A 25,243-nucleotide genomic window follows, 5' to 3' on the forward strand; every position below is an offset into this window, starting at 1 on the left:
GCTTCAACCCTCGTCTGCATATGAAAAGAGAAAAGGGGCGTGCAGGGCATGGCGGCCTTTTGCGGCACTTGGATGACCCCTAGTTCGCATTAAACACCTCCACCCTCCGTCGCTGTGGGGCTCATGTTGGCTATGCCCCAGCCCCTGAAGGATTCAAGCTGATTTCTTGCAGCAGCTGGGCACTGTAACAGCTCCAGAGCTGCTCTGTAAGGCAAGTAAAAGGGTGTGGGCCCTGCAGCACTACCTGTAGTTTGCATTGTGCATTGGAAGGCACAAAGTAAGCAGACGGGAGGAGAAGTCAGGATAGTGCACAAGGGTATAGACGGGAGGGGCTCAAGAAAAAAGAAGTGGAAACAGACAGCAAACTAGGCTTCCAATGCACAATGCAAACTACAGGTAGTGCTGCAGGGCCCACACCCTTTTACTTGCCTTACAGAGCAGCTCTGGAGCTGTTTAATCACTCAATTGGATTTTTCTGCCAGCATAATTTTTCTCTTACGTCCTAGAGGATGCTGGGGACTCCGTAAGGACCATGGGGGATAGACGGGCTCCGCAGGAGACATGGGCACTTTAAGAAAGACTTTAGATCTGGGTGTGCACTGGCTCCTCCCTTTATGCCCCTCCTCCAGACCTCAGTTTACTACTGTGCCCAGAGGAGACTGGGTGCTTTTCAGGGAGCTCTCCTGAGTTTCCTGACAGAAAGTATATTTGTTAGATTTTTTTATTTTCAGGGAGCCTGCTGGCAACAGACTCCCTGCATCGAGGGGCGGAGGGGAGAGATGCACACCTACTTCTGTGAGTTGATAGGCTCTGCTTCTTAGGCTACTGTACAGCATTAGCTCCAGAGGGATCGGTACGCAGGTCTCACCCTCGCCGTCCGTCCCAGAGCCGCGCCGCCGTCCCCCTCGCAGAGCCGGAAGATAGAAGCCGGGTGAGTATGAGAAGAAAAGAAGACTTCAGAGGCGGCGGAAGACTTCATGATCTTCACTGAGGTAACGCACAGCAGTAAAGCTGTGCTCCATTGCTCCAATACACCTCACACACGGCAGTCAGTGTAAGGGTGAAGGGCGCAGGGGGGACGCCCTGGGCAGCAATATAGACCACTCTTTGGCAAAATAAATATATATGCAGCTAGGCACTGTATATATATATATAAGAGCCCCCGCCATTTTTTTACTATATTTGAGCGGGACAGAAGCCCATCGCTGAGGGGGTGGGGCTTCTCCCTCAGCACTCACCAGCGCCATTTTCTCCACAGCACCGCTGAGGGGAAGCTCCACGGACTCTCCCCTGCTTATACCACGGTAGAAAGAGGGTCTTAAAGAAGAGGGGGGCACATAATTAGGCGCATATATATATGGAAATACAGCGCTACTGGGTAAACATAAAATTATTGTGTTTTTTTCCTGGGTCATATAGCGCTGGGGTGTGTGCTATCATACTCTCTCTCTCTGTCTCTCCAAAGGGCCTTGTTGGGGAACTGTCCTCAGATAAGAGGATTCCCTGAGTGTATGGTGTGTCGGTACACGTGTGTCGACATGTCTGAGGTAGAAGGCTCTCCTAGAGAGGAGCAGGAGCAAATTAATGTGGTGTCTCCATCGACAACGCCGACACCTGACTGGATGGATATGTGGAATGTTTTAAGTGCTAATGTAAACTTATTACACAAGAGATTAGACAAAGCTGAAGCTAGGGAACAGTCAGGGAGTCAACCCATGCCTGTCCCTATGTCGCAGGGACCTTCGGGGTCTCAAAAGCGCCCACTATCCCAAATAGTTGACACAGATACCGACACAGATTCTGACTCCAGTGTCGACTACGATGATGCAAAGTTACAGCCAAAATTGGCTAAATGTATTCGATATATGATTATTGCAATAAAAGATGTTTTGCACATCACAGAGTCCCCTGTCCCTGACACGAGGGTACACATGTATAAGGGAAAGAAACCTGAGATAACCTTTCCCCCCTCACATGAGTTGAACGAATTATGTGAAAAAGCTTGGGAATCTCCAGACAAAAAGCTGCAGATTCCCAAAAGGATTCTTATGGCGTATCCTTTCCCGCCAATGGACAGGATACGGTGGGAATCCTCCCCTAGGGTGGATAAAGCATTGACACGCTTATCCAAAAAGGTAGCGCTGCCATCCCAGGATACGGCTACCATCAGGGACCCTGCTGACCGCAAGCAGGAGGTTACCCTAAAGTCCATTTACACACATTCTGGTACCTTACTCAGACCGGTAATTGCGTCGGCCGGGGTTGTAGCGCAGTGGCAGCATGGACAGATACCTTATCAGCAGAGATTGAGACCCTAGATAAGGATGCTATGTTATTGACCATAGGGCATATAAAAGATGCTGTCCTATATATGAGAGATGCTCAAAGTGACATTAGTCTACTGGGTTCTAGAATAAACGCTATGTCGATTTCTGCTAGACGAGTCCTATGGACCCGGCAATGGACAGGTGATGCCGACTCAAAAAGGCATATGGAGGTTTTACCTTACAGGGGTGAGGAATTGTTTGGGGAAGGTCTCTCGGACCTAGTCTCCACAGCTACAGCTGGTAAATCAAATTTTTTGCCTTATATTCCCTCACAGCCTAAGAAAGCACCACATTATCAAATGCAGTCCTTTCGATCACAGAGAAACAAGAAAGTACGAGGTGCGTCCTTTCTTGCCAGAGGTAAGGGCAGAGGGAAGAAGCTGCACAACACAGCTAGTTCCCAGGAACAGAAGTCCTCCCCGGCCTCTACAAAATCCACCGCATGACGCTGGGGCTCCGCTAAAGGAGTCCGCCCAGTTGGGGGCACTTCTTCGAGTTTTCAGCCACATCTGGGTTCATTCGCAGGTGGATCCCTAGGCAATAGAAATTGTTTCTCAGGGTTACAAGCTGAAATTCGAAGAGGTGCCTCCTCGCCGGTTTTTCAAATCGGCCCTACCATCTTCTCCCCAGGAAAGGGAGATAGTGTTAAATGCAATTCACAAATTGTATCTTCAACATATGCCGCTGTTCGGGCACCCCCCTGTCAAGTGAAAGAGATCCAACTGAGGCAGCACAAGGGAACTCTCGAAAGAAGAACAAGGCTAGAGGAAGATCTGAGACAAAGAAATCAGACTTTTTCCAGAGCTGACCAGAGGAAAGCACAAACACAGTCCCCCACTACCACAAATAATGCAGTCGAGTTTCCCACATTTGGGGAAATCACAGGGGTCAGCATACCCAGAATGCAATGAATGAACCTCACCCTGGGAGAAAAATCTTCATGACCATGGTATCGCCTATGCAAAATAAGTATGATTTGGGATAGGGCTGGGGAGGGCCGCTGCTCAGGCACATCTCTGTCAAGTAAAGGAGATTCAACTGAGGCAGCACAAGGGAACTCTCATCTGGGGACAACAACTGCAGGGAGAACACATATTTTCAGATGAACATGTGAGGGCAGAAGGCTGCCTAATGCTGAAGCACCCCCAAACAACAAACCAAATGCAACAACTAGTGCAAGCATTCCTGGGGGAAGGCCTGCAGCAGATGGATTTGCATATGGTGATGTCATCCAAGCAGTGGGTCAAAGTTGGCTTCAACCCTCGTCTGCATATGAAAAGAGAAAAGGGGCGTGCAGGGCATGGCGGCCTTTTGCAGCGCTTGGATGACCCCTAGTTCGCATTACACACCTCCACCCTCCTTCGGTGTGGGGCTCATGTTGGCTATGCCCCAGCCCCTGAAGCATTCAAGCTGATTTCTTGCAGCAGCTGGGCACTGTAACTGCTCCAGAGCTACTCTGTAAGGCAAGTAAAAGGGTGTGGGCCCTGCAGCACTACCTGTAGTTCGCATTGTGCGTTGGAAGGCACGAAGTAAGCAGACGGGAGAAGTCAGGATAGTGCGCAAGGGCATAGAAGGGAGCGGCTCAAGAAAAGAGAAGTGGAAACAGACAGCAAACTAGGCTGTAGAGAGACCTGAGACAAAGAGATCTGAATTATACGAGAGCCGACGAGGGGAAACACAAATTATGCAGTCAAGTTTCCCACATTTGGGGAAATCGCAGGAGCAGCACACCCAGAGTGCAATGGTTGAGCCTTGCCCTGGGAGAAGCACCTTCATGATCATAGTATCTCACCTGGCAGGTAAGTAGGAGTTGGGCTAGAGCTGGGGAGGGTCGCTGCTCGGGTTCCCCCCTGTGAAGTGAAGGAGATCCAACTGAGGCAGCACCTTGGAACTCTCGAAAGAAGAACAAGGCTAGAGGAAGATCTGAGACAAAGAAATCTGACTTTTACCAGAGCTGACCAGAGGAAAGCACAAACACAGTCCCCCACTACCACAAATAATGCAGTCGAGTTTCCCACATTTGGGAAAATCACAGGGGTCAGCATACCCAGAATGCAATGAATGAACCTCACCCTGGGAGAACAATCTTCATGACCATGGTATCTCCTATGCAAAATAAGTATGATTTGGGATAGGGCTGGTGAGGGCCGCTGCCCAGGCACATCTCTGTCAAGTAAAGGAGATTCAACTGAGGCAGCACAAGGGAACTCTCATCTGGGGACAACAACTGCAGGGAGACCACATCTTTTCAGATGAACATGGGAGGGCGGAAGGCTGCCTAATACTGAAGCACCATCAAATATCAAACCATATGCAACAACTAGTACAAGCACTCCTGGGGGAAGGTCTGCAGCAGACGGATTTGCATACGGTGATGTTATCCAAGCAGTGGGCCAAAGTTGACTGGAACCCTCATCTGCATATGAAAAGAGAAAAGGGGCATGCAGGGCATGGCGGCCTTTTGCAGTGCTTGGATGACCCCTAGTTCGCATTAAACACCCCCACCCTCCTTTGGTGTGGGGCTCATGTTGGCCATGCCCCATCCCCTGAAGCATTCAAGCTGATTTCTTGCAGCAGCTGGGCACTGTAACAGCTCCAGAGCTGTTCTGTAAGGCAAGAAAAAGGGTGTGGGCCCTGCAGCACCACCTGTTGTTCGCATTGTGCGTTGGAAGGCACAAATTAAGCAGACGGGAGGAGAAGTCAGGATAGTGCGCAAGGGCATACTTTTCTCTTAGTCCGGGGGCAAGGCTTCAAAATGGGGTCTGCAACGGAGGAGACACAGGGGGCGTGGTCACAGCAGCTTTTCTCTACAGCCTGCACCAGCAGGAGCCTACACCATTTTTTATGATCACGCTGAACTGCAGTGCGACTGCAATTACAGCATGGTCAAGAAGGGAGGCGTCATGCTGGGTGGCCATGCCCTGTCACTGTGCAGGAGCCAGCACAGCTCACACACTAGTCCCCGGGTGCAGCCCCCAACCCCCGGGACACCCGGAGCAACAAAATGTAGATTCAGGCCACCAGGCCACGCCCCTACCTATGAAACCATGCCTCCTTTTTACCATTGCGCTGTTTATCTGCGCGCACTGCATTACAATCTCCCTCGCCACCTCTCTGGGTGTCACCAGTGATAGTGACACCTCTGCCATGCTTGTAGCAGCTGGTCCTAAGATCTACGCCTCAAGCCCTGAGTGTTTGCCCTTGTGACTTGTTGATCATCATAGCGAAGCAGATGCTTACAGAAAACTGCAGGGGCTTAGATTGAAAATAAAAAAATTGATGGGTATAAGGTAGAGAGGAGCGGGTTCGGTTCTCCGAGAACCGAATTCCCCACGAACTCCACGTGGTTTACACTGGTCCGAGGCAGGCTCGGTTGTTCCCGCCTGACTCGGAAAACCTGAACAAGGGAAAATGTCATCATCCCGCTGTCGGATTCTTGCGAGATTCGGATTCCATATAAAGAGCTGCGCGTTGCTGCCATTTTTACTCGTGCATTGAAGAGAGAGCGGAGAGGACGTGGCTATGTTCTCTCAGTGGAAATCTCAATATCAGTGCTCAGTATCAGTGGTTACTTATTGCTGCTCAGTAATACTAGTAGTGTGTCTCTCCTGCTCAGTGTCAGTTCTCAGTAGTATCCTCATCAGTGCTCAGTATCACTGCTCATTGTCTTGTGCTGCATTGTGGTGCTCAGCATACTACAGTACATTACTAATAGTCCAGTGCTGCATCTTGCTGCTCAGTGTCAGTTCTAGTATCCTCATCAGTGCTCACTATCACTGCTCATTGCATTGTGGTGTTCTGTATACTACAGTAACATAGTAATATAGTATATATAGAGGAGCGGGTTCGGTTCTCCGAGAACCAAATTCCCTACGAACTCCACGTGGTTTACACTGGTCCGAGGCAGGCTCGGTTGTTCCCGCCTGACTCGGAAAACCTGAACAAGGGAAAATGTCATCATCCCGCTGTCGGATTCTCGCGAGATTCGGATTCCATATAAAGAGCTGCGCGTTGCCGCCATTTTTACTCGTGCATTGAAGAGAGAGCGGAGAGGACGTGGCTATGTTCTCTCAGTGGAAATCTCAATATCAGTGCCCAGTATCAGTGGTTACTTATTGCTGCTCAGTAATACTAGTAGTGTGTCTCTCCTGCTCAGTGTCAGTTCTCAGTAGTATCCTCATCAGTGCTCAGTATCACTGCTCATTGTCTTGTGCTGCATTGTGGTGCTCAGCATACAACAGTACATTACTAATAGTCCAGTGCTGCATCTTGCTGCTCATGTTGGCTATGCCCCAGCCCCTGAAGCATTCAAGCTGATTTCTTGCAGCAGCTGGGCACTGTAACAGCTCCAGAGCTGCTCTGTAAGGCAAGTAAAAGGGTGTTGGCCCTGCAGCACTACCTGTAGTTTGCATTGTGCGTTGGAAGGCACAAAGTAAGCAGACAGGAGAAGTCAGGAGAGTGCACAAGGGCATAGAAGGCAGGGGCTCAAGAAAAGAGAAGTGGAAACAGACAGCAAACTAGGCTGGAGAGAGACCTGAGACAAAGAGATCTGAATTATACGAGTAGCCGACCAGAGGAAACACAAATTATGCAGTCAAGTGTCCCACATTTGGGGAAATCGTAGGAGCAGCACACCCAGAGTGCAATGGGTGAGCCTTGCCCTGGGAGAAGCACCTTCCTGATCATAGTATCTCACTTGGCAGGTAAGTAGGAGTTGGGCTTGAGCTGGGGAGGGTCGCTGCTCGGGCACCCCCCTGTCAAGTGAAGGAGATCCAACTGAGGCAGCACAAGGAAACTCTCGAAAAAAGAACAAGGCTAGAGGAAGATCTGAGACAAAGAAATCTGACTTTTACCAGAGCTGACCAGAGGAAAGCACAAACACAGTCCCCCACTACCACAAATAATGCAGTCGAGTTTCCCACATTTGGGGAAATCACAGGGGTCAGCATACCCAGAATGCAATGAATGAACCTCACCCTGGGAGAACAATCTTCATGACCATGGTATCTCCTATGCAAAATAAGTATGATTTGGGATAGGGCTGGGGAGGGCCGCTGCTCAGGCACATCTCTGTCAAGTTAAGGAGATTCAACTGAGGCAGCACAAGGGAACTCTCATCTGGGGACAACAACTGCAGGGAGAACACATATTTTCAGATGAACATGGGAGAGCAGAAGGCTGCCTAATACTGAAGCACCCCAAACAACAAACCAAATGCAACAACTAGTACAAGCATTCCTGGGGGAAGGTCTGCAGAAGACGGATTTGCATACGGTGATGTTATCCAAGCAGTGGGCCAAAGTTGACTGGAACCCTCATCTGCATATGAAAAGAGAAAAGGGGCATGCAGGGCATGGCGGCCTTTTGCAGTGCTTGGATGACCCCTAGTTCGCATTAAACACCTCCCCCCTCCAGGTAGTGCTGCAGGGCCCACACCCTTTTACTTGCCTTACAGAGCAGCTCTGGAGCTGTTACAGTGCCCAGCTGCTGCAAGAAATCAGCTTGAATCCTTCAGGGGCTGGGGCATAGCCAACATGAGCCCCACACCGACGGAGGGTGGAGGTGTTTAATGCGAACTAGGGGTCATCCAAGTGCCGCAAAAGGCCGCCATGCCCTGCACGCCCCTTTTCTCTTTTCATATGCAGACGAGGGTTGAAGCCAACTTTGACCCACTGCTTGGATGACATCGCCATATGCAAATCCATCTGCTGCAGGCCTTCCCCCAGGAATACTTGCACTAGTTGTTGCATTTGGTTTGTTGTTTGAGGGTGCTTCAGTATTAGGCAGCCTTCTGCCCTCCCATGTTCATCTGAAAATATGTGTTCTCCCTGCAGTTGTTGTCCCCAGATGAGAGTTCCCTTGTGCTGCCTCAGTTGAATCTCCTTTACTTGACAGAGATGTGCCTGAGCAGCGGCCCTCCCCAGCCCTATCCCAAATCATACTTATTTTGCATAGGAGATACCATGGTCATGAAGACTGTTCTCCCAGGGTGCGGTTCATTCATTGCATTCTGGGTATGCTGACCCCTGTGATTTCCCCAAATGTGGGAAACTCGACTGCATTATTTAATGCGAACTAGGGGTCATCCAAGCACCGCAAAAGGCCGCCATGCCCTGCATACCCCTTTTCTCTTTTCATAAGCAGACGAGGTTTGAAGCCAACTTTGACCCACTGCTTGGATGACATCACTTGCTGCCTTTCCAATGAAGCAAGTTTAATTTAATAATAGGTGAAAAACCATCCCTACAAAGGTGTTAATCAGATACTTGGCTTTGTGGACACTTTTCAGAGCACAAATTTGTTAGCATAAAAATAAAGCCAGAAAATGAAGAGCTGTTTAATCACTCAATTGGATTTTTCTGCCAGCATATTTCTTTTTCTCTGCAACCCACTGCTAAATTGTGCTTCCTAGCTGTTTTTATAAAATCACTGAATCAAATCTAACTCTGATTACATCAGAGAAGGCCAGGTACCCTGCACCATAACAGGGGGTTTGAAATTTTGACTTGTCTACTTAAAGATCACCAAAATCTGATAACAAGGTCAATTAAGTCCCTGGGTGGGATTGAACCACCAACCTTTTGGTTAACAGCCTTACACACTAACTGATTGCGCCACAGCGACACTTTGCAGAAGTACATACTGACAAAGGCTAATAAGCATTCATCTAGAACGATTCCTAGAAACATTTTAAAAAGTCAATAATGTGGAGAGTTTTTGTAAGATGTTTCTTCCATCAACCAATGAAGAAACACATTGGTACTTTCCCATGATGAGTGAGTGCTTCAGGATCTTTTGCACTTACATGTGCAGCAGAGTACTGTAATGGAAGCATGCTGGGTCCATAACCCAGAGGTAGGCAGATTGAAACTATCCTCTGCTATATGCATTTTTTTTTGTTAATTAAAGTAATCCAAAACTGGGATTGATATTTTTGCTCTTTTATTTTTACTTAAAGTACAATAACTTTTACCATTTTAATTTGTTTTAATAGTATATTGACAGTATTGTTTTCTTTCAAAAATCCAATTAATTTTCTTTACCCGATTATTAAAATGGTAATTGACAAAAACAAACTACATTGTCACCAGAAGAGCAATACAAAATGTACAAGTGATATATTAAAATCATCTTTCCAGCTTGAATTTCAATGATGCATTGGGGCAACGATTTTGTGAGAAACATCTTCACCCTTAAATAAAGATTTTCTTAATTCCTTACCTGTGTGCTAATTAGATATCACCTTGTTTTCACATTAAACAGACTTCCACATGAGAAAACAGCAAAGATGCAGTGGCGTTAATGTTTCCTGGTGTCAACCTGTATTATTTCCGTAGATATTGAAATGAGGATGCATCTTGCTGCCTTTCCAATGAAGCAAGTTTAATTTAGTAATAGGTGAAAAATCATCCCTACAAAGATGTTAATCAGATACTTGGCTTTGTGGACACTTTTCAGAGAACAAATTTGTAATCATAAAAATAAAGCCAGAAAATGAAGAGCTGTTTAATCACTCAATTGGATTTTTCTGCCAGCATTTTTCTTTTTCTCTGCAACCCACTGCTAAATTGTGCTTCCTAGCTGTTTTTTTATAAAATCACTTAATCAAATCTAACTCTGATTACATCAGAGAAGGCCAGGTACCCTATACCATAAGAGGGGGTTTGCAATTTTGACTTGTCTACTTAAATATCACCAAAATCTGATAACAAGGTCAATTAAGTCCCTGGGTGGGATTGAACCACCAACCTTTTGGTTAACAGCCTTACACACTAACTGATTGCGCCACAGCGACACTTTGCAAAAAGCACATACTGACAAAGACTAATAAGCATTCATCTAGAACGTTTCCTAGAAAAACTTTAAAAAGTCAATAATCTGGAGAGTTTTTGTAAGATGTTTCTTCCAGCAACCAATGAAGAAACACATTGGTACTTTCGCATGATGAGTGAGTGCTTCAGGATCTCTTGCACTTACATGTGCAGCAGAGTACTGCAATGGAAGCATGCTGGGCCCATAACCCAGAGGTAGGCAGATTGAAACTATCCTTTGCTATATGAATTTTTTTTTTTGTTCATTAAAGTAATCCAAAACTGGGATTGATATTTTAGCTTTTATTTTTACTTAAAGTACAATAACTTTTACCATTTTAATTTGTTTTAATAGTATATTGACAGTATTGTTTTCTTTCAAAAATCCACTTAATTTTCTTTACCCTATTATTAAAATGGTAATTGACAAAAACAAACTACATTGTCACCATAAGAGCAATACAAAATGTACAAGTGATATATTAAAATCATCTTTCCAGCTTGAATTTCAATGATGCATTGGGGCAACGATTTTGTGAGAAACATCTTCACCCTTAAATAAAGATTTTCTTAATTCCTTACCTGTGTGCTAATTAGATATCACCTTGTTTTCACATTAAACAGACTTCCACATGAGAAAGCAGCAAGGATGCAGTGGCGTTAATGTTTCCTGGTATCAACCTGTATTATTTCAGTAGATATTGAAATGAGGATGCATCTTGCTGCCTTTCCAATGAAGCAAGTTTAATTTAGTAATAGGTGAAAAACCATCCCTACAAATATGTTAATCAGATACTTGGCTTTGTGGACACTTTTCAGAGAACAAATTAGTTAGTATAAAAATAAAGCCAGAAAATGAAGAGCTGTTTAATCACTCAATTGGATTTTTCTGCCAGCATATTTCTTTTTCTCTGCAACCCACTGCCAAATTGTGCTTCCTAGCTGTTTTTATAAAATCACTGAATCAAATCTAACTCTGATTACATCAGAGAAGGCCAGGTACCCTACACCGTAACAGGGGGTTTGAAATTTTGACTTGTCTACTTAAAGATCACCAAAATCTGATAACAAGGTCAATTAAGTCCCTGGGTGGGATTGAACAACCAACCTTTTGGTTAATAGCCTTACACACTAACTGATTGCGCCACAGCTACACTTTGCAAAAGTACATACTGACAAAGGCTAATAAGCATTCATCTAGAACGATTCCTAGAAACATTTTAAAAAGTCAATAATGTGGAGAGTTTTTGTAAGATGTTTCTTCCATCAACCAATGAAGAAACACATTGGTACTTTCCCATGATAAGTGAGTGCTTCAGGACCTCTTGCACTTACATGTGCAGCAGAGTACTGTAATGGAAGCATGCTGGGTCCATAACCCAGAGGTAGGCAGATTGAAACTATCCTCTGCTATATGCATTTTTTTTTGTTAATTAAAGTAATCCAAAACTGGGATTGATATTTTTGCTCTTTTATTTTTACTTAAAGTACAATAACTTTTACCATTTTAATTTGTTTTAAGAGTATATTGACAGTATTGTTTTCTTTCAAAAATCCACTTAATTTTCTTTACCCGATTATTAAAATGGTAATTGACAAAAACAAACTACATTGTCACCAGAAGAGCAATACAAAATGTACAAGTGATATATTAAAATCATCTTTCCAGCTTGAATTTCAATGATGCATTGGGGCAACGATTTTGTGAGAAACATCTTCACCCTTAAATAAAGATTTTCTTAATTCCTTACCTGTGTGCTAATTAGATATCACCTTGTTTTCACATTAAACAGACTTCCACATGAGAAAACAGCAAAGATGCAGTGGCGTTAATGTTTCCTGGTGTCAACCTGTATTATTTCCGTAGATATTGAAATGAGGATGCATCTTGCTGCCTTTCCAATGAAGCAAGTTTAATTTAGTAATAGGTGAAAAACCATCCCTACAAAGATGTTAATCAGATACTTGGCTTTGTGGACACTTTTCAGAGAACACATTTGTAATCATAAAAATAAAGCCAGAAAATGAAGAGCTGTTTAATCACTTAATTGGATTTTTCTGCCAGCATTTTTCTTTTTCTCTGCAACCCACTGCTAAATTGTGCTTCCTAGCTGTTTTTTTATAAAATCACTTAATCAAATCTAACTCTGATTACATCAGAGAAGGCCAGGTACCCTACACCATAAGAGGGGGTTTGCAATTTTGACTTGTCTACTTAAATATTACCAAAATCTGATCACAAGGTCAGTTACGTCCCTGGATGGGATTGAACCACCAACCTTTTGATTAATAGCTGAACACACTAACCGATTGCGCCACAGAGACACTTTGCGAAAAGTCCATACTGACAAAGACTAATAAGCATTCATCTAGAACGTTTCCTAGAAAAACTTTAAAAAGTCAATAATCTGGAGAGTTTTTGTAAGATGTTTCTTCCAGCAACCAATGAAGAAACACATTGGTACTTTCGCATGATGAGTGAGTGCTTCAGGATCTCTTGCACTTACATGTGCAGCAGAGTACTGCAATGGAAGCATGCTGGGCCCATAACCCAGAGGTAGGCAGATTGAAACTATCCTTTGCTATATGCATTTTTTTTTTGTTCATTAAAGTAATCCAAAACTGGGATTGATATTTTAGCTTTTATTTTTACTTAAAGTACAATAACTTTTACCATTTTAATTTGTTTTAATAGTATATTGACAGTATTGTTTTCTTTCAAAAATCCTATTAATTTTCTTTACCCGATTATTAAAATGGTAATTGACAAAAACAAACTACATTGTCACCAGAAGAGCAATACAAAATGTACAAGTGATATATTAAAATCATCTTTCCAGCTTGAATTTCAATGATGCATTGGGGCAACGATTTTGTGAGAAACATCTTCACCCTTAAATAAAGATTTTCTTAATTCCTTACCTGTGTGCTAATTAGATATCACCTTGTTTTCACATTAAACAGACTTCCACATGAGAAAGCAGCAAGGATGCAGTGGCGTTAATGTTTCCTGGTGTCAACCTGTATTATTTCAGTAGATATTGAAATGAGGATGCATCTTGCTGCCTTTCCAATGAAGCAAGTTTAATTTAGTAATAGGTGAAAAACCATCCCTACAAATATGTTAATCAGATACTTGGCTTTGTGGACACTTTTCAGAGAACAAATTCGTTAGCATAAAAATAAAGCCAGAAAATGAAGAGCTGTTTAATCACTCAATTGGATTTTTCTGCCAGCATATTTCTTTTTCTCTGCAACCCACTGCTAAATTGTGCTTCCTAGCTGTTTTTTTTATAAAATCACTGATTCAAATCTAACTCTGATTACATCAGAGTAGGCCAGGTACCCTACACCATAAGAAGGGGGTTTGAAATTTTGACTTGTCTACTTAAAGATCACCAAAATCTGATAACAAGGTCAATTACATCCCTGCGTGGGATTGAACCACCAACCCTGTGATTAATAACCAAACACACCAACAGATTGCGCCACAGAGACACTTTACAAACGTACATACTGACAAAGGCTAATAAGCATTCATCTAGAACGTTTCCTAGAAAAACTTTAAAAAGTCAATAATCTGGAGAGTTTTTGTAAGATGTTTCTTCCATCAACCAACGAAGAAACACATTGGTACTTTCCCATGATGAGTGAGTGCTTCAGGATCTCTTGCACTTACATGTGCAGCAGAGTACTGCAATGGAAAAATGCTGGGCCCATAACCCAGAGGTAGGCAGATTGAAACTATCCTCTGCTATATGCATTTTTTTTTGTTAATTAAAGTAATCCAAAACTGGGATTGATATTTTTGCTCTTTTATTTTTACTTAAAGTGCAATAACTTTTACCTTTTTAATTTGTTTTAATAGTATATTGACAGTATTGTTTTCTTTCAAAAATCCACTTAATTTTCTTTACCCTATTATTAAAATGGTAATTGACAAAAACAAACTACATTGTCACCAGAAGAGCAATACAAAATGTACAAGTGATATATTAAAATCATCTTTCCAGCTTGAATTTCAATGATGCATTGGGGTAACGATTTTGTGAGAAACACCTTCACCCTTGAATAAAGATTTTCTTAATTCCTTACCTGTGTGCTAATTAGATATCACCTTGTTTTCACATTAAACAGACTTCAACATGCGAAAGCAGCAAGGATGCAGTGGCGTTAATGTTTCCTGGTGTCAACCTGTATTATTTCAGTAGACATTGAAATGAGGATGCATCTTGCTGCCTTTCCAATGAAGCAAGTTTAATTTAGTAATAGGTGAAAAACCATCCCTACAAAGGTGTTAATCAGACACTTGGCTTTGTGGACACTTTTCAGAGAACAAATTTGTTAGCATAAAAATAAAGCCAGAAAATGAAGAGCTGTTTAATCACTCAATTGGATTTTTTTGCCAGCATATTTCTTTTTCTCTGCAACCCACTGCTAAATTGTGCTTCCTAGCTGTTTTTATAAAATCACTGAATCAAATCTAACTCTGATTACATCAGAGAAGGCCAGGTACCCTACACCATAACAGGGGGTTTGAAATTTTGACTTGTCTACTTAAAGATCACCAAAATCTGATAACAAGGTCAATTACTTCCCTGGGTGGGATTGAACCACCAACCTTTTGGTTAATAACCATACACACTAACTGATTGCGCCACAGCGACACTTTGCAAAAGTACATACTGACAAAGGCTAATAAGCATTCATCTAGAACGCTTCCTAGAAACATTTTAAAAAGTCAATAATGTGGAGAGTTTTTGTAAGATGTTTCTTCCATCAACCAATGAAGAAACACATTGGTACTTTCCCATGATAAGTGAGTGCTTCAGGACCTCTTGCACTTACATGTGCAGCAGAGTACTGTAATGGAAGCATGCTGGGTCCATAACCCAGAGGTAGGCAGATTGAAACTATCCTCTGCTATATGCATTTTTTTTTGTTAATTAAAGTAATCCAAAACTGGGATTGATATTTTTGCTCTTTTATTTTTACTTAAAGTACAATAACTTTTACCATTTTAATTTGTTTTAATAGTATATTGACAGTATTGTTTTCTTTCAAAAATCCAATTAATTTTCTTTACCCGATTATTAAAATGGTAATTGACAAAAACAAACTACATTGTCACCAGAAGAGCAATACAAAATGTACAAGTGATATATTAAAATCATCTTTCCAGCTTGAATTTCAATGATGCATTGGGGCAACGATTTTGTGAGAAACATCTTCACCCTTAAATAAAGATTTTCTTAATTCCTTACCTGTGTGCTAATTAGATATCACCTTGTTTTCACATTAAACAGACTTCCACATGAGAAAGCAGCAAGTTTGCAGTGGCGTTAATGTTTCCTGGTGTCAACCTGTATTATTTCTGTAGATATTGAAATGAGGATGCATCTTGCTGCCTTTCCAATGAAGCAAGTTTAATTTAGTAATAGGTGAAAAACCATCCCTACAAAGGTGTTAATCAGAGACTTGGCTTTGTGGACACTTTTCACAGAACAAATTTGTTAGCATAAAAATAAAGCCAGAAAATGAAGAGCTGTTTAATCACTCAATTGGATTTTTTTGCCAGCATATTTCTTTTTCTCTGCAACCCACTGCTAAATTGTGCTTCCTAGCTGTTTTTTATAAAATCACTGAATCAAATCTAACTCTGATTACATCAGAGAAGGCCAGGTACCCTACACCATAAGAGGGGGTTTGAAATTTTTACTTGTCTACATAAAGATCACCAAAATCTGATAACAAGGTCAATTACGTCCCTGGGTGGGATTGAACCACCAACTTTTTGGTTAATAGCCTTACACACTAACTGATTGCGCCACAGCGACACTTTGCAAAAGCATATACTGAAAAAGGCTAATAAGCATTCATCTAGAACGTTTCCTAGAAACATTTTAAAAAGTCAATAATGTGGAGAGTTTTTGTAAGATGTTTCTTCCATCAACCAATGAAGAAACACATTGGTACTTTCCCATGATGAGTGAGTGCTTCAGGATCTCTTGCACTTACATGTGCAGCAGAGTACTGTAATGGAAGCATGCTGGGTCCATAACCCAGAGGTAGGCAGATTGAAACTATCCTCTGCTATATGCATTTTTTTTGTTAATTAAAGTAATCCAAAACTGGGATTGACATTTTTGCTCTTTTATTTTTACTTAAAGTACAATAACTTTTACCATTTTAATTTGTTTTAATAGTATATTGACAGTATTGTTTTCTTTCAAAAATTCACTTAATTTTCTTTTCTGTGTGCTAATTAGATAGCACCTTGTTTTCACATTAAATAGACTTCCACATGAGAAAGCAGCAAGGATGCAGTGGCGTTAATGTTTCCTGGTGGTAGTGGGGGACTGTGTTTGTGCTTTCCTCTGGTCAGCTCTGGTAAAAGTCAGATTTCTTTGTCTCAGATCTTCCTCTAGCCTTGTTCTTCTTTCGAGAGTTCCCTTGTGCTGCCTCAGTTGGATCTCCTTCACTTGACAGGGGCGTACCCGAGCAGCGACCCTCCCCAGCACTAGCCCAACTCCTACTTACCTGCCAGGTGAGATACTATGATCATGAAGGTGCTTCTCCCAGGGCAAGGCTCACCCATTGCACTCTGGGTGTGCTGCTCCTGCGATTTCCCCAAATGTGGGAAACTTGACTGCATAATTTGTGTTTCCCCTGGTCGGCTCTCGTATAATTCAGATCTCTTTGTCTCAGGTCTCTCTCCAGCCTAGTTTGCTGTCTGTTTCCACTTCTCTTTTCTTAAACCGCTCCCTTCTAAGTCCTTGCGCACCTTAATTAAATCTAACTCTGATTACGTCAGAGAAGGCCAGGTACCCTACACCATAAGAGGGGGTTTGAAATTTTGACTTGTCTACTTAAAGATCACCAAAATCTGATCACAAGGTCAATTACATCACTGGGTGGGAACCTTTTGGTTAATAGCCCATGTAAGTGCAAGAGATCCTGAAGCACTCACTCATCATGGGAAAGTACCAATGTGTTTCTTACAAAAATTCTCCAGATTATTGACTTTTTAAAGTTTTTCTAGGAAACGTTCTAGATGAATGCTTATTAGCCTTTGTCAGTATGTACTTTTGCAAAGTGTCGCTGTGGCGCAATCAGTCAGTGTGTATGGCTATTAACCTAAAGGTTGGTGATTCAATCCCACCCAGGGACGTAATTGACCTTGTTATCAGATTTTGGTGATCTTTAAGTAGACAAGTCAAAATTTCAAACCCCCTCTTATGGTGTAGGGTACCCGGCCTTCTCTGATGTAATCAGAGTTAGATTTGATTAAGTGATTTTATAAAAAACAGCTAGGAAGCACAATTTAGCAGTGGGTTGCAGAGAAAAAAAATTATGCTGGCAGAAAAGTCCAATTGAGTGATTAAACAGCTCTTCATTTTCTGATTTTATGTTTATGCTAACAAATTTGCTCTCTGAAAAGTGTCCACAAAGCCAAGTCTCTGATTAACACCTTTGTAGGAATGATTATCCACCTATTACTGAATTAAACTTGCTTCATTGGAAAGGAAGCAAGATGCATCCTCATTTCAATGTCTACTGAAATAATACAGGTTGACACCAGGAAACATAAACGTCACTGCATCCTTGCTGCTTCCTCATGGGGAAGTCTGTTTAATGTGAAAACAAGGTGATATCTAATCAGCACACAGGTAAGGAATTAAGAAAATCTTTCTTTATGGGTGAAGATGTTTCTCACAAAATTGTTGCACCAAGGCATCATTGAAATTAAAGCTGGAAAGATGATTTTAATATATCACTTGTATATTTTGTACTGCTCTTCTGGTGACAATGTAGTTTGTTTTTGTCAATTACCATTTTAATAATAGGGTAAAGAAAATTAAGTGGATTTTTGAAAGAAAACAATACTGTCAATATACTATTAAAACAAATTAAAATGGTAAAAGTTATTGTACTTTAAGTAAAAATAAAAGAGCAAAAATATCAATCCCAGTTTTGGATTACTTTAATTAACAAAAAACAATGCATATAGCAGAGGATAGTTTCAATCTGCCTACCTCTGGGTTATGGACCCAGCATGCTTCCATTACAGTACTCTGCTGCACATGTAAGTGCAAGAGATCCTGAAGCACTCACTCATCATGGGAAAGTACCAATGTGTTTCTTCATTGGTTGATGGAAGAAACATCTTACAAAAACTCTCCAGATTATTGACTTTTTAAAGTTTTTCTAGGAAACGTTCTAGATGAATGCTTATTAGCCTTTGTCAGTATGTACTTTCGCAAAGTGTCTCTGAGGCACAAACAGTTAGCGTGTTCAGTTGTTAACCAAAAGGTTGGTGGTTCAATCCCACCTAGGGACGTAATTGACCTTGTTATCAGATTTTGGTGATCTTTAAGTAGACAAGTCAAAATTTCGAAAACCCCTGTTATGGTGTAGGGTACCTGGCCTTCTCTGATGTAATCAGAGTTAGATTTGATTAAGTGATTTTATAAAAAAAACAGCCACGAAGCACAATTTAGCAGTGGGTTGCAGAGAAAAAGAAATATGCTGGCAGAAAAATCCAATTGAGTGATTAAACAGCTCTTCATTTTCTGGCTTTATTTTTATGCTAACAAATTTGTGCTCTGAAAAGTGTCCACAAAGCCAAGTATCTTATTAACACCTTTGTAGGGATGGTTTTTCACCTATTATTAAATTAAACTTGCTTCATTGGAAAGGCAGCAAGTGATGTCATCCAAGCAGTGGGTCAAGGTTGGCTTCAAACCTCGTCTGCTTATGAAAAGAGAAAAGGGGTATGCAGGGCATGGCGGCCTTTTGCGGTGCTTGGATGACCCCTAGTTCGCATTAAATAATGCAGTCGAGTTTCCCACATTTGGGGAAATCACAGGGGTCAGCATACCCAGAATGCAATGAATGAACCGCACCCTGGGAGAACAGTCTTCATGACCATGGTATCTCCTATGCAAAATAAGTATGATTTGGGATAGGGCTGGGGAGGGCCGCTGCTCAGGCACATCTCTGTCAAGTAAAGGAGATTCAACTGAGGCAGCACAAGGGAACTCTCATCTGGGGACAACAACTGCAGGGAGAACACATATTTTCAGATGAACATGGGAGGGCAGAAGGCTGCCTAATACTGAAGCACCCCCAAACAACAAACCAAATGCAACAACTAGTGCAAGCATTCCTGGGGGAAGGCCTGCAGCAGATGGATTTGCATATGGCGATGTCATCCAAGCAGTGGGTCAAAGTTGGCTTCAACCCTCGTCTGCATATGAAAAGAGAAAAGGGGCGTGCAGGGCATGGCGGCCTTTTGCGGCACTTGGATGACCCCTAGTTCGCATTAAACACCTCCACCCTCTGTCGGTGTGGGGCTCATGTTGGCTATGCCCCAGCCCCTGAAGGATTCAAGCTGATTTCTTGCAGCAGCTGGGCACTGTAACAGCTCCAGAGCTGCTCTGTAAGGCAAGTAAAAGGGTGTGGGCCCTGCAGCACTACCTGTAGTTCGCATTGTGCAAGACCCCTAGTTCGCATTAAACACCCCCACCCTCCTTCGGTGTGGGGCTAATGTTGGCCATGCCCCAGCCCCTGAAGCATTCACGCTGATTTCTTGCAGCAGCTGGGCACTGTAACAGCTCAAGAGCTGCTCTGTAAGGCAAGTAAAAGGGTGTGGGCCCTGCAGCACTACCTGTAGTTTGCATTGTGCATTGGAAGGCACAAAGTAAGCAGACGGGAGGAGAAGTCAGGATAGTGCACAAGGGTATAGACGGGAGGGGATCAAGAAAAAAGAAGTGGAAACAGACAGCAAACTAGGCTTCCAATGCACAATGCAAACTACAGGTAGTGCTGCAGGGCCCACACCCTTTTACTTGCCTTACAGAGCAGCTCTGGAGCTGTTTAATCACTCAATTGGATTTTTCTGCCAGCATAATTTTTCTCTTACGTCCTAGAGGATGCTGGGGACTCCGTAAGGACCATGGGGGATAGACGGGCTCCGCAGGAGACATGGGCACTTTAAGAAAGACTTTAGATCTGGGTGTGCACTGGCTCCTCCCTCTATGCCCCTCCTCCAGACCTCAGTTTACTACTGTGCCCAGAGGAGACTGGGTGCTTTTCAGGGAGCTCTCCTGAGTTTCCTGACAGAAAGTATATTTGTTAGATTTTTTTATTTTCAGGGAGCCTGCTGGCAACAGACTCCCTGCATCGAGGGGCGGAGGGGAGAGATGCACACCTACTTCTGTGAGTTGATAGGCTCTGCTTCTTAGGCTACTGTACAGCATTAGCTCCAGAGGGATCGGTACGCAGGTCTCACCCTCGCCGTCCGTCCCAGAGCCGCGCCGCCGTCCCCCTCGCAGAGCCGGAAGATAGAAGCCGGGTGAGTATGAGAAGAAAAGAAGACTTCAGAGGCGGCGGAAGACTTCATGATCTTCACTGAGGTAACGCACAGCAGTAAAGCTGTGCTCCATTGCTCCCATACACCTCACACACGGCAGTCAGTGTAAGGGTGAAGGGCGCAGGGGGGACGCCCTGGGCAGCAATATAGACCTCTCTTTGGCAAAATAAATATATATGCAGCTAGGCACTGTATATATATATAAGAGCCCCCGCCATTTTTTTATGGGGGGGGCTATTTGAGCGGGACAGAAGCCCGTCGCTGAGGGGGTGGGGCTTCTCCCTCAGCACTCCCCAGCGCCATTTTCTCCACAGCACCGCTGAGGGGAAGCTCCATGGACTCTCCCCTGCTTATACCACGGTAGAAAGAGGGTCTTAAAGAAGAGGGGGCACATAATTAGGCGCATATATATATGGAAATACAGCGCTACTGGGTAAACATAAAATGATTGTGTTTTTTTCCTGGGTCATATAGCGCTGGGGTGTGTGCTGGCATACTTTCTCTCTCTGTCTCTCCAAAGGGCCTTGTTGGGGAACTGTCCTCAGATAAGAGGATTCCCTGAGTGTATGGTGTGTCGGTACACGTGTGTCGACATGTCTGAGGTAGAAGGCTCTCCTAGAGAGGAGCAGGAGCAAATTAATGTGGTGTCTCCATCGACAACGCCGACACCTGACTGGATGGATATGTGGAATGTTTTAAGTGCTAATGTAAACTTATTACACAAGAGATTAGACAAAGCTGAAGCTAGGGAACAGTCAGGGAGTCAACCCATGCCTGTCCCTATGTCGCAGGGACCTTCGGGGTCTCAAAAGCGCCCACTATCCCAAATAGTTGACACAGATACCGACACAGATTCTGACTCCAGTGTCGACTACGATGATGCAAAGTTACAACCAAAATTGGCTAAATGTATTCGATATATGATTATTGCAATAAAAGATGTTTTGCACATCACAGAGTCCCCTGTCCCTGACACGAGGGTACACATGTATAAGGGAAAGAAACCTGAGATAACCTTTCCCCCCTCACATGAGTTGAACGAATTATGTGAAAAAGCTTGGGAATCTCCAGACAAAAAGCTGCAGATTCCCAAAAGGATTCTTATGGCGTATCCTTTCCCGCCAATGGACAGGATACGGTGGGAATCCTCCCCTAGGGTGGATAAAGCATTGACACGCTTATCCAAAAAGGTAGCGCTGCCATCCCAGGATACGGCTACCATCAGGGACCCTGCTGACCGCAAGCAGGAGGTTACCCTAAAGTCCATTTACACACATTCTGGTACCTTACTCAGACCGGCAATTGCGTCGGCCGAGGTTGTAGCGCGGTGGCAGCATGGACAGATACCTTATCAGCAGAGATTGAGACCCTAGATAAGGATGCTATGTTATTGACCATAGGGCATATAAAAGATGCTGTCCTATATATGAGAGATGCTCAAAGTGACATTAGTCTACTGGGTTCTAGAATAAACGCTATGTCGATTTCTGCTAGACGAGTCCTATGGACCCGGCAATGGACAGGTGATGCCGACTCAAAAAGGCATATGGAGGTTTTACCTTACAGGTGTGAGGAATTGTTTGGGGAAGGTCTCTCGGACCTTGTCTCCACAGCTACAGCTGGTAAATCAAATTTTTTGCCTTATATTCCCTCACAGCCTAAGAAAGCACCACATTATCAAATGCAGTCCTTTCGATCACAGAGAAACAAGAAAGTACGAGGTGCGTCCTTTCTTGCCAGAGGTAAGGGCAGAGGGAAGAAGCTGCACAACACAGCTAGTTCCCAGGAACAGAAGTCCTCCCCGGCCTCTACAAAATCCACCGCATGACGCTGGGGCTCCGCTAAAGGAGTCCGCCCAGTTGGGGGCACGTCTTCGTGTTTTCAGCCACATCTGGGTTCATTCGCAGGTGGATCCCTAGGCAATAGAAATTGTTTCTCAGGGTTACAAGCTGAAATTCGAAGAGGTGCCTCCTCGCCGGTTTTTCAAATCGGCCCTACCATCTTCTCCCCAGGAAAGGGAGATAGTGTTAAATGCAGTTCACAAATTGTATCTTCAACAGGTGGTGGTCAAGGTTCCCCTGCTTCAACAAGGAAAGGGAAATTATTCGACCCTGTTTGTAGTCCCAAAACCGGACGGTTTGGTCAGACCCATATTATATTTAAAATCCCTGAACCTATACTTGAAAAGGTTCAAGTTCAAGATGGAATCGCTAAGAGCGGTCATCGCCAGCCTAGAAGGGGGGGATTTTATGATATCTCTGGACATAAAGGATGCATACCTTCATGTACTCATTTATCCACCTCATCAGGCGTACCTAAGATTTGCGGTACAGTATTGTCATTACCAATTTCAGACGTTGCCGTTTGGTCTCTCCAGAATTTTCTCCGAGAATTTTCACCAAGGTAATGACGGAAATTATGGTGCTCCTGCGAAAGCAAGGTGTCACAATTATCCCGTACTTGAACGATCTCCTCATAAAAGCGAGATCAAGAGAGCAGTTGCTGAACAGCGTATAACTTTCATTGAAGGTGTTACAGCAAAACGGCTGGATTCTCAATATCCCGAAGTCGGAGTTGGTTCCTACGACTCGTCTGACTTTGCTTGGGCATTATTCTGGATACGGACCAGAAAAGGGTTTATCTTCCGATAGAAAAGGCCCAGGAACTCATGACTCTGGTCAGGAACCTATTGAAACCAAAACAGGTGTCAGTGCATCACTGCACTCGAGTCCTGGGAATGATGGTGGCATCATACGAGGCCATTCCCTTCGGCAGGTTCCATGCGAGGATCTTGCAATGGGACCTACTGGACAAGTGGTCCGGGTCACATCTACAGATTCATCAGTTGATCACCCTGTCCCCCAGGGCCAGGGTATCTCTCCTGTGGTGGCTGCAGAGTGCTCACCTTCTAGAGGGCCGCAGGTTCGGCATTCAGGACTGGATCCTGGTGACCACGAACGCGAGCCTCCGAGGTTGGGGAGCAGCCACACAGGGAAGAAATTTCCAAGGTCTTTGGTCAAGTCAGGAGACTTGTCTTCACATCAACATCCTGGAGCTAAGGGCCATATACAACGCCCTATGTCAAGCGGAGACCTTACTTCGCGACCAACCAGTTCTGATCCAGTCAGACAACGTCACCGCAGTAGTTCATGTAAACCGCCAAGGCGGCACAAGGAGCAGAGTGGCGATGGCGGAAGCCACCAGAATTCTTCGCTGGGCGGAGAATCATGTAAGCGCACTGTCAGCAGTGTTCATTCCGGGAGTGGACAACTGGGAAGCAGACTTCCTCAGCAGACACGACCTACATCCAGGAGAGTGGGGACTCCATCAGGAAGTCTTCGCACAGATTGCAAGTCGGTGGGGACTGTTCCAGATAGACATGATGGCGTCCCGCCTCAACAAAAAGCTACAGAGGTATTGCACCAGGTCAAGAGACCCTCAGGCAGTAGCTGTTTAAACAGCTCTTCATTTTCTGATTTTATGTTTATGCTAACAAATTTGCTCTCTGAAAAGTGTCCACAAAGCCAAGTCTCTGATTAACACCTTTGTAGGAATGGTTTTTCACCTATTACTGAATTAAACTTGCTTCATTGGAAAGGCAGCAAGATGCATCCTCATTTCAATGTCTACTGAAATAATACAGGTTGACACCAGGAAACATAAACGCCACTGCATCCTTGCTGCTTTCGCATGTGGAAGTCTGTTTAATGTGAAAACAAGGTGATATCTAATTAGCACACAGGTAAGGAATTAAGAAAATCTTTAGTTAAGGGTGAAGGTGTTTCTCACAAAATCGTTGCCCCAATGCATCATTGAAATTCAAGCTGGAAAGATGATTTTAATATATCACTTGTACATTTTGTATTGCTCTTCTGGTGACAATGTAGTTTGTTTTTGTCAATTACCATTTTAATAATAGGGTAAAGAAAATTAAGTGGATTTTTGAAAGAAAACAATACTGTCAATATACTATTAAAACAAATTAAAATGGTAAAAGTTATTGTACTTTAAGTAAAAATAAAAGAGCAAAAATATCAATCCCAGTTTTGGATTACTTTAATTAACAAAAAAAAATGCATATAGCAGAGGATAGTTTCAATCTGCCTACCTCTGGGTTATGGGCCCAGCATGTTTCCATTGCAGTACTCTGCTGCACATGTAAGTGCAAGAGATCCTGAAGCACTCACTCATCATGGGAAAGTACCAATGTGTTTCTTCGTTGGTTGATGGAAGAAACATCTTACAAAAACTCTCCAGATTATTGACTTTTTAAAGTTTTTCTAGGAAACGTTCTAGATGAATGCTTATTAGCCTTTGTCAGTATGTATGTTTGTAAAGTGTCTCTGTGGCGCAATCGGTTAGTGTGTTTGGTTATTAATCAAAGGGTTGGTGGTTCAATCCCACCCAACGATGTAATTGACCTTGTTATCAGATTTTGGTGATCTTTAAGTAGACAAGTCAAAATTTCAAACCCCCTTCTTATGGTGTAGGGTACCTGGCCTACTCTGATGTAATCAGAGTTAGATTTGAATCAGTGATTTTATAAAAAAACAGCTAGGAAGCACAATTTAGCAGTGGGTTGCAGAGAAAAAGAAATATGCTGGCAGAAAAATCCAATTGAGTGATTAAACAGCTCTTCATTTTCTGGCTTTATTTTTATGCTAACTAATTTGTTCTCTGAAAAGTGTCCACAAAGCCAAGTATCTGATTAACATATTTGTAGGGATGGT

General features: G+C 43.3%; 5 non-coding genes and 3 pseudogenes across 5 annotated transcripts; 2 read left to right on the plus strand and 6 right to left on the minus strand.

The window, feature by feature from the left end:
- Positions 1-3,136: 3,136 nt before the first annotated feature.
- Positions 3,137-3,300, minus strand: LOC135014701 (U1 spliceosomal RNA). Its single transcript, XR_010213115.1, has one exon. It is a non-coding gene; the product is annotated as a U1 spliceosomal RNA (small nuclear RNA).
- Positions 3,301-3,998: 698 nt separating this feature from the next.
- Positions 3,999-4,134, minus strand: LOC135014694 (U1 spliceosomal RNA; annotated as a pseudogene).
- Positions 4,135-4,286: 152 nt separating this feature from the next.
- LOC135014700 (U1 spliceosomal RNA) lies at positions 4,287-4,450 on the minus strand. Its single transcript, XR_010213114.1, has one exon. It is a non-coding gene; the product is annotated as a U1 spliceosomal RNA (small nuclear RNA).
- A 2,424-nt stretch (positions 4,451-6,874) lies between these two features.
- Positions 6,875-7,038, minus strand: LOC135014693 (U1 spliceosomal RNA). Its single transcript, XR_010213110.1, has one exon. It is a non-coding gene; the product is annotated as a U1 spliceosomal RNA (small nuclear RNA).
- Positions 7,039-7,190: 152 nt separating this feature from the next.
- On the minus strand, positions 7,191-7,354 carry LOC135014692 (U1 spliceosomal RNA). The gene has a single exon (XR_010213109.1). It is a non-coding gene; the product is annotated as a U1 spliceosomal RNA (small nuclear RNA).
- A 911-nt stretch (positions 7,355-8,265) lies between these two features.
- Positions 8,266-8,444, plus strand: LOC135014695 (U1 spliceosomal RNA; annotated as a pseudogene).
- Positions 8,445-16,670: 8,226 nt separating this feature from the next.
- On the plus strand, positions 16,671-16,833 carry LOC135014703 (U1 spliceosomal RNA). The gene has a single exon (XR_010213117.1). It is a non-coding gene; the product is annotated as a U1 spliceosomal RNA (small nuclear RNA).
- Positions 16,834-18,916: 2,083 nt separating this feature from the next.
- On the minus strand, positions 18,917-19,095 carry LOC135014696 (U1 spliceosomal RNA; annotated as a pseudogene).
- Positions 19,096-25,243: the final 6,148 nt, after the last annotated feature.

This window comes from Pseudophryne corroboree, unplaced genomic scaffold, assembly GCF_028390025.1.
Source record: "Pseudophryne corroboree isolate aPseCor3 unplaced genomic scaffold, aPseCor3.hap2 scaffold_2871, whole genome shotgun sequence".
Lineage (NCBI taxonomy): Eukaryota > Metazoa > Chordata > Amphibia > Anura > Myobatrachidae > Pseudophryne > Pseudophryne corroboree.